The 15,334-nt window shown below is 37.8% G+C and overlaps 1 protein-coding gene across 3 annotated transcripts in view; it reads right to left on the minus strand.

Moving 5' to 3' along the window:
• CANX (calnexin) overlaps positions 1-15,334 on the minus strand; it is a 32,154-nt gene that overhangs the window by 16,180 nt on the left and 640 nt on the right. The window contains exon 2 of one of the 3 annotated variants that reach the window (XM_081282294.1): positions 6,027-6,087. The exons of 1 other annotated variant lie outside the window; for it this stretch is intronic. The gene's annotated coding sequence lies outside the window, so the exon portion shown is untranslated. Of the gene's footprint in view, positions 1-6,026; positions 6,088-9,868; positions 10,002-15,334 lie in introns of all 3 variants that reach the window. One more of the 3 variants, XM_081282295.1, reaches the window with a different exon arrangement.

The raw sequence follows: 15,334 nt of genomic DNA on the forward strand, positions 1-15,334 counted from the left end.
TTCAATCCCCAGCACCATGGGGGGGGGGGGGGGGAAAGGCCAGACTCAGAAACTTAGTGAAACCCTGTCTCAAATAATAAAGAGCCAAGGATGTATATCAGTGGTAAATCACCCCTCGGTTAAATCCCAATACCCCCAAAATAAATCGACTAAAAGACTCAAGAACAAAAATATTATACCAAAAACGAGCTACTTTTAACTCTTATTTTCTAAGCACTTATATATTATATTAGACTTTATATCAGACTTATGGGTGGTTAGGTGAGCCTCCTTTCCAAAGAGCCTTGATCTAAAGAAATAATAACTGAGCCACATGGGTAGTTTTTTTGTTTTGGGGCCTGAGAAGGCAGAGTGAAGATGAAGAAGCTGGGGAAGAAACAAATTTTTGTAAGTGCAACACCATGTGCTCTCAACATATGGCACAGAGTATCCTTTTTTCCTTGTTTTAAATTAACACTGGTCATTCCCTCTCATTACCAGGACACTTACTGGTATCCTACATTACTAAGGTTTCAATTCTTCTTCCTCTCTGAGGCCATTCGATACCCAGATGATAGCCTCATCACCCCCAAAATCTTGAGTCCCTGTTTGCAAAAATCTCTATGCCTTCTAGCTAGCAATCAGAACCCTCTCCCTTAGGCCGTTCCCCCAAAATCCTCCTTTCATCCTAGAGAATACGTTTCCCACTTCCCTTATGTTTACCAACATTCATTATTTGCTCCCTTAACGTGCATTTAAGTAAAGCTAAAATGCACCACGTATTGTTTTCCTATTAATTTTTTTCCTCATGACAAAATCTGTGGATTTCTGTTCACCTTTCTCTCAGGCTCCTTTGCAGTGCTCCAAAATCAGCACATGACTCCTGGTTTCAGATAAAAATCCTATGATAAAAACTTTGTTGGGCGGAGGATTTAATTCAATTGTAAAGCACTTGCCTAGCATGCTCAAAGCCACTGGTTCAATCACAAGTCCTGGGTGGAGGAACAGGTCAACACTGTTACAAGAACACTGGATTTGAAAAATTCTTTGAATTTTTTTTTTTTGGGGGGGGGAGTTACTGGGGATTGAACTGAGGGATGTGAGCCACATCCCCAGCACTATTTTGTATTTTATTTAGAGACAGGGTCTCACTGAGTTGCTTAGCACCTGGCTTTTGCTGAGGCTGGCTTTGAACTCGTGACCCTCCTGTCTCAGCCTTCTAAGTTGCTGGGATTACAGGTATGCACCACCATGCCTGGCCTCAAATATTTTTTTTAATATTTATTTATTTATTTTAGTTATCGGCGGACACAACATCTTTGTTTGTATGTGGTGCTGAGGTTCGAACCCGGGCCGCACGCATGCCAGGCGAGCGTGCTACCATTTGAGCCACATCCCCAGCCCCTCAAGTATTTTTTAATCCAGGAATATCATATAAAAATAATCCAACAAGTGTTGACAGTGATGTAGAGAAGTTGGAATCCTGATGTACTGTGAATGGGACTGTAAAATAGTACAACTGCTATGGGAAACAGATTCCATATGATCCAGCAACCCCATTCTGCAGTGTGTGGCCAAAATAATTTAAAGCAGGATCTCACAGGGGTATTTACAAACCCACACCCATGTTCGCAGCAGCACTATTCACAATAGCTAAGAAGTGAAAGCAACCCAATCAATGGATGTCAATCAATGGATGAATGTGGCATACAGATATAATGGAAGACTATTCGACCTTAAAACAAAATCCTGTCATATGCCAGCACATGGATACTTATTGAAGATATCATGCTAAGTAAAATAAAAGTTACAAAAGGACACATTATGCATGATTCCAATTTACATGCGGTTTCTTTCTTTTTTTTTTTTGTTAAAGAGAGAGTGAGAGAGGGGAGAGAGAGAGAAAGAGAGAGAGAGAGAGAGAGAGAGAGAGAATTTTTAATATTTATTTTTTAGTTCTCGGCGGACACAACATCTTTGTTGGTATGTGGTGCTGAGGATCGAACCCGGGCCGCACGCATGCCAGGCGAGCGTGCTACCGCTTGAGCCACATCCCCAGCCCCCTACATGCGGTTTCTAAAGCAGTCAAAATTCAAAGGCAAAGAAAGTAGAATTGTAGCCAACGGGCTGGGGGGAAAGAGCAATGAAGAGATTTTTATTTATTTGCTGGTTGGTACAGGGACTAAACTCAGAGGCATTTAACCACTGAGCCACATCCTCATCCCTTTTTAAATTTATGATAGGGTCTCACTAAATTGCTTCTACCATGCTAAATTGCTGAGGCGGGCCTCAAACTTTCAATCCTCTTGTTTCAGTCTCCAGAGTTGCTGGGATTGTAGGCATATACCACTACACCCCAGTAAGGTGTTTTTTTTTTTTTTTTTTTTTTTTTAAATAAGAATAGTTTCAATTCTGCAAGATGATAAAGTTCTGAAGATGTTTCACAATAGCATAAATATGCTTAACACTACTGAACTATATATTTAAAATTGATTAAGAAAGGAAATTTGCACCTGTAATCCCAGCAGCTTCGGAGGCTGAGGCAAGGAGGACCCAGAGTTCAAAGCCAGCCTCAGCAAAAGCAAGGCACTAAGCAACTCAGTGAGACCCTGTCTCTAAATAAAAAATATAAAACAGGGCCAGGGATGTGGCTCAGTGGTTGAGTACCCATGAAATAAAAAGAAAGGAAATTTGGTGATATTTTACAATATTTGGTTACAATAATCATAACTTTGTAAAACAGGACTGGGGGTATAGCTCAGTGGCAGAATATGCTTCAGAAGGCCTTAGGTTCAATCCCCAGCATCCCTGTTCTCTAAAACGTAAATAACTTACCTTTAAAAAGGTAGGATTTTTTTTTCTCAACATTTTTTAATTTGTTGATATACTGTTGTTACTATGACTTGAGTTGTATAACTCACCACCACGAAATTCATATTATGACGCTTCAACTCCCTATGACTATATTTGGAAACAGGGCCTTTAAGGAGGTAATTAAGGTTAAATGAGGTCATAAGGGATCAATAGTGCTGGTGTCCATGTAAAAGGAAGTAGCAACAGGAGCACACAGCACAGAAAAAAGGCCAAGAGAAAACAGAGGGAAAAGAGGGTCACCTGCAGGCTAAGGCAAGTTAGGAAGGACCTCACAAGAAAGTAATCCTGACAGAACCTTTGTCTCTAATAACCTCTAGCTTCCAGAGCCCTCAGAAAATAAATTTCTACTTTGGTATTGTTACTGAAATAATTGTCTTTAGGTTTAATGAAGTAGGGCAGTACATCTCAAACTTGAACATATATCAACATCATGGGAGGGGAGTTGGGTATTAAAATCCAGACTGCTGCCACATGTGATGGTAAACACGTGTAATCCCTGCTTCTTTGGAATCTTAAAAGACAGGAGAATCCCAAGTTCTAGGCCAGTCTGGATAACTGAGCAAAAACTCTGTCTCAAAAAATTAAAAAGAGCTGGGGATATAGCTCAGTGGTACAGTGCCCCTGGATTCAATCCCCAGTACAGAATAAGCAGACACCCCAAAGATTGCTAAGCTCATCCCAAAATTTGTTTCCACAGGGCAGGGCAGGGCAGGGCAGGGCAGGGCAGGGCAGGGCAGGGCAGGGCAGGGCAAGGCAGGGCAAGGCAGGGAAGGCAAGGTTAGGCCTGATTCAATGGGACTTTAGGTTAAGAGGATGCTGAGGATACTGGTCCAGAAACCACACTTTGAAAATCATGAATTAGGCTTATGAGTAATCTATTTATACTACATTCCAATTCACAAATGGATTTTCACATACATTGTTTTATGTAAACTTTCTATGAGGTATTCCTCTCATTTTCTTTTACACACTAGAACTAATAAGACTTAGTGAAAACCTACTCATTTTGACAATAAACAAACAAGATTCAAAGAAACCAACCCTCCTCCCCTCACTGAAACCCTAAACATGTTACCATGTAGTTTCACACTGAGGTACTGTGACAAGAGACAAAAGACAGGAAAGAGCAGCAAAGGGAATGATCCAGAACAGAGACATTTTGGCAGGGTTTAGTAAGGGAACATGTGACTATAGAACAACTGGCCCAGGTTAGGAGACCAAGAAAACTGGTGTTATTGGAGGGCAGGGGGGTGTTACTGAGTAGGGAAAGCAATCTGTCTTGTTGGGAACAAGGTAGATATTTCAAATAAACTACAGGGAATGCATTTATCTTTCACCACCATTTCCCCTGCTCCGTGAGTTGTAGAACCTGATTTTCTACAAAACAAGAAAGAGGTATTTGGGCACTCATCTGTTCCGATCACATTATCCAAGGGTTTGTGAAAGCTTACAGTTCAAAATTATTGAACTGTGCCATGTCAGTTCTCACACTGGTACACTAAGGAGTCTCAGTCACTGCAAGCTTTACATATGCTATTTTAACTATAATTTACTAATACTTCCAACATAATGCTAGTTATTGGGTCTATTCTAGTTCTAAAAAGCCACTATTAAGCTGACTTAAATTTTCCAAATAATGGGCTGGGGATGTGGCTCAAGCGGTAGCGCGCTTGCCTGGCATGCGTGTGGCCCGGGTTCGATCCTCAGCACCACATACAAACAAAGTTGTTGTGTCCGCCGAAAACTAAAAAATAAATGTTAAAATTCTCTCTCTCTCTCAAAAAAAAAAAAAAAAAAAAAAAATTCCAAATATTGTTAGACATATGTTCACATTTGTCAACAATTCAAGATAATATATTTTAAGGTGATGTTAATTTTCTACTTCATTAATGAGAATCTGACATTAGCAAGAAACACCTTCCCTTCAGTCTCCCTATATACACTTCTCATACCAAATGTGATCCAAGAGGTTACACCTGTATTGACCAATTGAGCAGATACACAAAAAGGATGTTGTAATTACTATGCTTTCTAGAGGAAAATAGGAAGAAATTTAGGCGACTATGGTTTTGACAATAAGTTTCCCATACAACATCAAAGATATGGCATATGAAAAAATGGTAAGTTGAACTGAAATAAAAAATTTCTCTCCCATGAAAACACAAGAATCAAAAGAGAATTAAAAATCGCCATCTAGAAAAAATTATTTGCAAAATATGCATCTATGAAGGACTTGTTCTATTTTTGGTACTAGGTATTGAACTCAGGTATGTTTTACCACTGAGCTACATCCTTAGCCCTTTTAATTTTTTGAGACAGGAACTCATTAAGCCTAAGTTGCTATGGCTGGCCTCCAATTTACTACCTCCTACCTCAGCCTCCCAAGTCTCTGGGTGTACGCATGCACCTCTGCACCCAGTTTGAAGGACCTGTTTTAAAGCATACGAAGAACTAAAACTCAGCAATAATAACCAAATATAAAACTGTAAAAGCTGGAGAATTAGGTCAGTAATAGACATGCTTAGCACTTTCTTGACCCTGGGTTCCATCACTAGCACCTTACAAAACACTGAGCAAAAGACCTGGACATCTACTCAAATATATACTGATAACAAATAAGCATAGGAAAAGACCATCAACATCATTTTTTTATTATGGAACTTCACAATAAAATAACAATGTTGGACGGGCTGGAATTGTAGCCTGAGTGAGGCACTGGGTTCAACCCTCAGCACCACATAAAAATAAATAAACAAAATAAAGATATTGTGTACATCTACAACTAAAAAAAAAAAAAAATTAAGTAGCAATGTGTTACCACTATCAGCTATTAGAATGGCTATAAATTCCCCCCAAAATGGCAAGGATGTGAAGCAATAGGAACTTTCATCGATTGCCGGTGAAACTAAAAAATAGTAAAGCCAACTTGGAAAATTATTTGCAAGCAACCATAATGTTCAACAGATTAACCAACTGAAAGAAATGAGCACTCAAGCCACAAAAAGACATGGATGAATCTTAAATGATTATTGTTAACTATAGAAAGCCTCTCTGAAAAAGTGATAGACATGCTTTAAAACTCCAATTATATGACATTCTGGAAAAGATATTAACTATAGACAATAAAAATACCAGTTGTTAGCTGGTGCAGCAGTGGACGTCTGTGATCTTACCTACTCAGGAGATTGAGGCAGGATTTCAAGTTCAAGGCCAGCCTGGGCAACTTTGTGAGACCTGGTCTCAAAATAAAATTTTAAAAGAGCTAAGGATCTAAGTTGTTGCAAGGGGTTTAGGGGAGAGTTAGGTTGAATGGGTAAAGCACACGTTTTCTTTTAGGCAATGAAAATATTCTTAAAGATATTACAATTACAGCTACACTGACACTGCATTTGTCAAAACCCATAAAACATTATAGTAGAAAGAATGAATTTTAATGTATTTAGGATGTCAGGTGATACGAAGACAGCATGCAAACAAAATTCAACAGAACAATCTACCTTATTACAAATCCATGAAACCTTACTAGGGAAAAGGTGCTCAGTAGAACTAGAGTACACAAAAAAAGTACTGTTCTGGGGCTGGGATTGTGGCTCAGTACTAGTACGCTTGCCTAGCACGTGTGAGGCACTGGGTTCAATTCTAGCTACCACATAAAAATAAATAAATAAAATAAAGGCATTGTGTTCATCTATAAGTAAAAATTTTTAAAAAGTACTGTGCTAATCAATAAGTCCATTTCACATGAGTAGGTGCATTAATAATTCTGATACTGTTATATATGTAATTGAAAAATTAAGCACATGGGCAGTAGATGGTGGGAGCCACTTTTTCACTGTTAAGGCTTAGAATTTATCCAGGCACAGTGGCACATGCCTGTAACCCCAATGGCCTTGGAGGCTGAGGCAGGAGGAGGACTGGGAGTTTGAAACCCACCTCAGCAGGGGCTGGGTTTGTAGCTCAGTGGCAAATGCTTGCCTTACACTTGTGAGGCACTGGGTTCAATCCTCAGCACCACATAAAAATAAATAAATACAACAGAGGTATTGTGTCCATCTACAACTAAAACTATTAAAAGAAAAAAAAAAGAGGGGCTGGGGTTGTGGCTCAGTGGTACAGTGCTCGCCTTGCACGTGTGCAGCTCTGGGTTTGATCCTCAGCACCACATAAAAATGAATACATAAAATGAAGGTATTGTGTCCAACTACAACTAAAAAATAAGTACAACTATAACTAAAAATAAATACAACTACAACTAAAAAAGTAAAGAAAGAAACCAGCCTCAGCAACTTAGTGAGGGCCTAAGCTATCTCTAAATAAAATATAAAAAAGGGCTGGAGATGTGGCTCAGTGGTTAAATGCCCAAGTTTAATCCCTGGTATCAGGAAAAAAAAAAAAGGGAATTTAAAGATTAAGTAAGGGGAGGTGGCTAGAGGAATCCATATGGAAATGGAAAGAATTAGAGACATCAGTATGAAAACATGTTTAGCTTAATATACAGAGGGTTACATATAGAAATATTTACAAATGATGTATATCAGTTAGGATGCACACATATCTCCTTGCTGTCAGCTAAAAGGGCCTGCAAAAATGAAGAAATCTACCTTCTAAAACCATAAACACTTTGTTGTTGTCACCAACAGTTTCTAAGATTACCGGAAAGAACAGAGTAAAAATGTTTTTAAAAACAAAAAGCACAGTCTTCCTATCCCAAAGGACACAGACAGCAAGTGTCCCTAAATCTGCAAAACTCAGCAAGTTTTCAGGGAATAAAGGAATTACTTTTAAGATGAATTAACCAGGGGCTGGGGTTGTAGCTCAGTGGTAGAGCACTTGTCTAGCATATGTGAAGCCCTGGGTTCGATCCTCAGCATCACATAAAACTAAATAAATAAAATAAAAATAAAGGTATTGTGTCCACTTATAACTAAAAAAAGATGAATTAACCTTTTCCTCTAAAGAAACACATTTCCTACAATTATTATTTTTTTTGAGGGGGTGGGGGAAGAAGGTGCAAGGCAGGGGGTGGGGGGTAGGGTGGAGGGTACTGGGGATTGAACTCAGGGGCACTCTTTTGCTGAGGCTGGCTTTGAACTCATGATCCTCCTACCTCAGCCTCCCTAGCCACTGGGATTACAGGCATGTGGCCCTGAGCCCAGCTACATTTCCTATAATTCAACTTCATAGAACACTCTAAGGCAAAGTTTCTTACATTCCTGAATGCCATTTTTGCAGTTTCCCTCATAATTTTATTAAAAAAAAAAAAACAAAACATTTTTTTAGTTGGAGACAGATACAATACTTTTATTTATTTTATGTGGTGCTGAGGATCAAATCCAGTGTCTTAGACATGCCAGGCAAGCAGTCTACCACAGAGCAACAACCCCAGTTCCTCATAATTTTATTTAATGCTTGAAACCTACCACTTTCTTCATTTACTGGTTTTCTGTCAGGAGTCACCCTCCTCACAACACACACTTAAAACTGTAAGTTTGCAGGGCTGGGTTTGTGGCTCAGCGGTACAGCTGATCGCCTAGCATGTGTGAGACCCTGGGTTCAATCCTCAGCACACACAAAAATAAATATACAGATAGATAGATAGGTGCAAGTATTGTGTCCAACTACAACTAAAAGATAAATTATTATAAGTTTGTAAACTCAAACTCTCTATAGCAGAGTCCCACTGAGCTAAGAAGCAACTGCTAGGTGGCTATAACTAATTATTAGGCTACTAATTAAAAGTGCTACACAACTGTCTTACAATGTGTCCATTTAAATTCTATCTTATAAAATTACAAATTACATTTATAGGCCTGGACCTTCAGAGAACTAGCAATTAAATATCAAAACTACAAATATGAAAATCTTTTAACATCTGAGTCCATTGTTTGCTCTAGAAAACAGCTTTAAGTTATATGTGAATGTGAGTATTGTCTTATGATATCCCTTAACGTAAGCAAAGTTAATAAAAACAATACTATAGCCAGGTGCTGTGATGCATGCCTGTAATCCCAGCAACTCAGGAGGTTGAGGAAGGAGGATAGCAAGTTCAAAGCCAGCCTCAGCAACTTAGTGGGGCTCTAAGCAACTTAGGGCTGGGGACATAGCCCAGTGGTTAAGCACCCCTGGGTTCAAAGCTAGTACCAAAAAAAAAAAAAAAAAAAAAAAAACTTATGGTATATTTTCATTCTACACAGAACAACACCAAAAAGACTAAAATTTCAAAACTCAACTACTGATGTGATAAAATTGGTTATGACCCCCTCCCCAACACACACATACAAAACTAGTAAAATCTGAATAAAGTATTACTAGATCAGTGAAGATAGTTCTTTAGATCTGGTCAAAGTTGTCTAGAAACCAGCTTGAAATTAACTTGGTTCTCTATAAAAACTACAGCAAGACTCAGATATGTGATAAGAAACAAGTCTGGTGAGATAGTCTTTCTCAATTAAGAAGGATTGGGGTGATGCGGATATAGGGAATTAGGTCTGTGGTAAGTACTAGTTCCTGATCCCCAGTACTACATAAAAGAAAGAAAGAAAAAGAAGGGTCTAAGGAATGGAAAGTGTAGTTTAGTGGTAGAATGCTTGACTACCATGTTTGAGGTCCTGGGTTCTATTTCCAGCACCAGAAAAAAAGTGTGGGGAGGGGTTTGGTAATCAAACAATTATCTACCTATACCCAGGTCAAAGCAGCTCTATCCTCTGTAATGATATAAACAAATATGAACAAATGTACACAAAGCCAAAAAAATAGAGCACATTTATAAGACAAAGATTTTTGGTTTGCTTCCCAGTTTCCCAAAGGCAAAGCAAAAAAGCCCAACTCTCAAATTATTAGGGTCAGAAGGAACCTTCAAAAGCACTTAATCCACTCACATTTAATATTTCATTTCACTTTTAACTTTTAGAAGAGTGAATTTATTTTTATAGAAATGGAAGTTGCCTATTTAAAAACTGAAATTCAGAAAATTAATTCCTCATACATAAGGCAGCAGCATATGTGGCAGAATAACCTGTCAAGTCAGAGAAGCCTGAATTCCAGTCTCTCCTGATTCTCTGTATGGCCTCCTTCGGCTTATTTAACTTCCAGAAGTCCTCCTTTCTCTATTTTAGATGTGTGTTTAGAACTACTTGCTCAACAGCTTGCTGTGAAAATATGAAAATATAATTCATCTATCAGTCAGGTACACTTTATAGGCATACTCAAATGTCCTGGTCTTCAAAACACAACATGTACATCAGATGACTAAATTTTAAATTCTCATATATTATTTTTTTCCCTTCCAGTGCTGGGAATTGAACACAGGAAATGGTAGGCAAGTGCTCTGCTACTAAATTCTCATTTGACCAAAACATCTAATATAGCTAGAGGATTCTACATAACAAGCTATATTAATTGTAAACTTGCTTTCCTGCAACTACATTATGTGATTTCTTCAACTCTTACATTCAACAGTGTATAAGATATAAACTTCCATGTTCATCTTTTTTCCTTGTCCTTCAATTACTTTTTTTTAAAAAAGAGAGAGTGATAGAGGGAGAGAGAGAGAGAATTTTTTTAATATTTATTTTTTAGTTATTGGCGGACACAACATCGTTGTATATATGTGGTGCTGAGGATCGAACCCGGGCCGCACGCATGCCAGACGAGCGCGCTACCACTTGAGCCACATCCCCAGCCCCTCCTTCAATTACTTTTAATGAAACCCCTTAAATTATTTTTTGTAAATTACAATACTGTTCTCAGCACAATTTTTAAAAGTCCATGTTATTTTCTATACATTTACATGAGACTTCAAATAACACAAGTTTTTTTGTTTGTTTGTTTTCTATTTTTTGGCATAATGGGGATTGAACCCAGAGCTTCACTCACGCTAGACAAGTGCTCTACCACTGCGCTATATCCCTAGCCCTTTGTAAACTGATAGGGCCTTACTAAATTGCTGAGGCGGACCTCAAATTTACAATCCTCCTGCCTCAGTCTACCAAACAGCTGGGATTATGGGCATGTGCCACCACACTTGGCATAAACATCCTATTTTTTAACAAAAGCAAATTTACTCTGTAACATTTCAGCAAATCCTGACAATATTTAGGTCAACTTTAAAAATGGGCAAACACTTAGCAGAAATATTAAATTTGTCAAAAGGCAGAAATAAGGGTCCATTTGGACTGGGTTGTGGCTCAGTGGCAGAGAGCTTGCCTCGCATATGTGAGGCACTGGGTTCGATCCTCAGCACCACATAAAAAAATAGATATTGTGTCCATGTATAACTAAAAAAAAAAAAAAAAAAAAAAAAATTTTAAATAAGGGTCCATTCAACAACAAAAAAATCTTTAAAACAAATTGGAACAAAGTATTTTTAAGCTTATTGCCAGTTTTATGTTTTATCTTTCCAAATAGATTCTTTTTTCTTTTGACTCTGAATCAGGCTGGCAAAGTTCCTATTTATTCCTAGTTTGTTAAGTGTTTATCATGAAAGGATATTTTTTCTCTAAGATGAACAGTTTCTGTCCTTTATTAATGTGATATGTTACATTCATTTTTATATGTTGAACCAACCTTGCCTTCCTGGGATAAATTCCAATTGGTCATAGTATATAATCCTTTTTATACAATACAGCATGCTGCTGGTTTCAGTTTACTAACATTCTACTGAAGATTTCTGCATCTGTTTTCAGAAGAGATAGTGGTCTGTTTTCTTGTAAAGTCTCTTATTTTGGTATCAGATTAGTACTGGCTTCACAGAATGAGCTAGAAACCCTTGAAGAATCTGTGAACTATTTTTAATTTTTCCCTAAGTAGTTACTAAAATTTATTTGTGAGCCACTTGGTTTGGGGCTTTTCTTTATTAGACTTTCTTTCTTAAAAGAAGAAATTTCCAACCCAGGTGCTGTGGCATATGCCTGTAGTCCCAACAACTCAGCAGTCTGAGGCACAAGGATCACTTGCACCCAGGAATTTGAGATCCGCATAGACAACCAAACAAAACCTACTTCTCTCTCCCTCCCACCCCGTCCATACTCACAAAGAAAAAAAAAAAGAAATTTCCATTCTAACTTCTTTAATCTATGAAAAATTAAAAAGAGGAACAGAAAAAATAACCTCATGGTCTTGATTGTTTTAAAAAAAAACATTGATTTTAAAAATAGGCAGTGTATAAATAAAAAGAGGGAGTCTTTCTTTCATATAAGCTGTTCATTCATCTAGTATGCCCTCTTAAAATTTTAAGTCTTATTTGTGAGGTTAGACAGCTTAAGTAGTCTACTAATATTCGAAAACAGAAACATCATACTCAATAAGGTCCATTCAGAAAAACCCAAGAGGTTCTATTATCCCCATTTTACATGTAATGAAATTAAAACCAAAAGAAATTACTTAATCTGTCTACAGTCACAGATAGAGACGTGTTCATAAGCAAAAATTCAAGTCACAATCCCTGGATTGCTATTTAAAAACTTGTCACCTTGGGTAAAATTACTAACCTCAGGGCCTCAGTTTCTTCATCTCTAAAACGACAGTAACAACACTACGTATAAAACAAAATACATGTAAAAGTACTTATGATAGTGTCTGGTTTACCGCATCTGCTCAAGATTAGCAGTAATTTTTGCTATTACTAAATATTTCTCTTAACAGTTTTTAAAATTTGATGGTTACAAAACTGAATTTTAAGACAAATACTGTAAAAATCTTAGATTGGAAAGGAACGACCCAAAAGAAATTTTTTTTTATTTTTTATTTTTAGTTGTAATTGGACACAATATTTTATTTATTTTTATGTGGTGCTGAGGATCGAACCCAGCATCTCTCACATGCTAGGCAAGCGCTCTACTGCTGAGCCACAACCCCAGCGCCCTCACAAAAGGAATTTGATTCCAATCACAGATGAACATTTTGCTACTACTATCATATTTTCCACTATATTTTGAACCTGCAGATTTTACTACTTCAATCTAGTCAAAAAATGAAAACATTCAAGGAAGGGAAATACATAAAACTCAGACTGGTCTTTATTATAAATACCTGACTATTTAAAAATAGATGAAATAGGCATGGGGGTAAAGGTCTGTAACCCCACCAACTGAGGATAAGGCAAGAGGCTCTCAAGTTCAAAACCAACCTCAGTGAGACCTTGTCTCAAAATTTAAAAAGGGCCAGGCACAATAGCAAATGCTTGTAATGCCAGCAGCTCAGGAGGCTGAGGCAAGAGGATCCAGAGTTCAATGTCAGCCTCAGCAACTTTGTGAGGCCCTAAGCACCTCAGCAAGACCCTGTCTCTAAATATTAAAAAGGGCTGGAGATGTGGCTCAATGATAAAGAGCCCCTGGGTTCAATCCCAGGTACCCCAAAAGTTTTTAAAATAAAGAGGGACTGGGGATGTGGCTTAGTGGTTAAGTCAATCCCAGGTACCAAAAATAAATAAATAAATAGAAATAAATGCAGCTGGGTGTGATAGCACATTCCTACAGTCCTAGTAACTTGAAGGCTAAGGTAGGGTCCAGAGGTTTCAGACCAGCCTGGGTAATATAAAGAGACTCATCTCAAAAATAAAATAAATAGATCTATACTGCCTCATTTACATTTTTGGATTTTGTTTTTCATTAACAGGAACATCAGAACTGATTTTTCCATAGCACTTTTAAATTTGTTTTTTAATTTTAAATATTATTTAGTTGTAGCTCAACACAATGCCTTTTATTTTTTTGTGTGGTGCTGAGGATCGAACCCAGTGCCTCCCACATGCTAGACAAGTGCTCTACCACTGAGCTACAACCCCAGTTCCTCCATAGCACTTTTTTTCCTATTAACTAAATAGGTTTAAGATGTGACCAATAATATATGCTAAAGATCCTCTAAATTATTTTTCTTTATTCTCAAATATTTTTAACAATTCACAGTTAAGCTTAATTTACAAGTACATTTATTGGGGCTGGGAATGTGGCTCAGTGGGGGGAAAAAAAGTACATTTGTTGTTATAACACAGCATTCAACCAGCACTTTCCTGGTAAGTTTTTTTTTTTTTTTAATGTGGTGCCTCACACATGCTAGGCATGCACTCTACCATTGAGCCACAGCCCCAGCCCTCCTGAAGTTTTGCAATAAGCTAGCTATCTAGGTTAGAACTTAGGTACTTTCATTATTTCCTAGGAATTATTATGAACTGCCAATTCTGTCTAATTCATTATACTTTTCAAAATAGTTTTATATTCACCAGCTTATTGCCCCCTAAAGGTGAGGTATCCAGGAGACCCTCTCTCCCACTTTGAAGAGGTGGAAACTAAAGAGTTACATATGCTAGTTATCATACTGGCCTCAGAATTCAAGTCTAAGAAACTTGCTTAAGCTTACCAATTGCTACTTTATTCCCTTAGGCTATCTTGCAGGGCAAGTGAACTCTGTAACTAAAAGGATGCAATGGTGTGATTGCCAAAACTGTCACAGTGCTCTTAAAAGATAATAAGCTAATTGAACTGTAGAGTTAAGATAGTAAGGTGGAGAAGGAGAGGCTAACACCCATTTTCAGATAAGGATGAAAATTTCTGTTGTGTTATTCACTCCAATACACAGTTCACTAGGGCCTTCTCATGATCAGTGACCTGGCTAGTTTGTGTTCCCAGGCTGATGGAAAGGAGAATTCCCACATGGCTTTTTTTTTTTTTTTTTTAAACAGAAGGTTTTTAAAATCTTCCCTTAAAATTTTTTTTAAAATTCTTCCCTTTAAAAAAAATTATTAAAAAAAATTAAGCAAAAAACCTTCCATTTCCTAAATTAGAGGTAAAGAAACTTAACTATGGTTCACCTTTGTCCTCTCAACCTTTTAATATTCAGCTCAGTTTAACCTCCCTCAACTAGCAATAGCTTTTGTCACGGCAACACAGGGTCCAGTTTCTTCTTCCCGTCAACGTAAATGTGACTTCAGGCCCTGAGAAACAGGACCAACAAAGACTAGGATGTCAGTTTAGTGGATCAAGGCATTTAGACTATAATGGTTTACTGCAATAGTTATTGATAGAGCAGTTACTACATATGACTTTCCTGCATAAGCATTTTAATTCAATCTTCACAAGTCTATAAGGTATTACTTAATAATCTATTACTGGGGTGTGGGACACAAAGGTAAAAGCCCAAATTCGCACAGCAACAAATGGCAGATGAAGTGCTTGAACCAGGGCCTTTATCTTAGCAGTCAATTAAAATCCCAACAGGACCATTAAACTAATCGCATGACCTTGGACCAGTCACTTCAAGCCTCTAACGCCTCATGTTTCCTCCACTGTAAAGTGAAGTGTGCTATGCTAGGTGAGATTTGGGTTGTTTTCCTGCTTTTAACGTCGGGTGGAATCTCCGACTGAATTACTCCCCACCCCCCGAGTAAGTGCTGTAATGGTTAAGCCTAAAGTTTTCCAACCACTGCGCGTTCTAGTACATTCTCCTTCCTCTTCAGGGTGCTAGGGTCCCGTTTTCGTGTAGGGGT

This window comes from Spermophilus citellus, assembly GCF_964194105.1.
Source record: "Spermophilus citellus genome assembly, chromosome: 1".
NCBI classification, from domain to species: domain Eukaryota; kingdom Metazoa; phylum Chordata; class Mammalia; order Rodentia; family Sciuridae; genus Spermophilus; species Spermophilus citellus.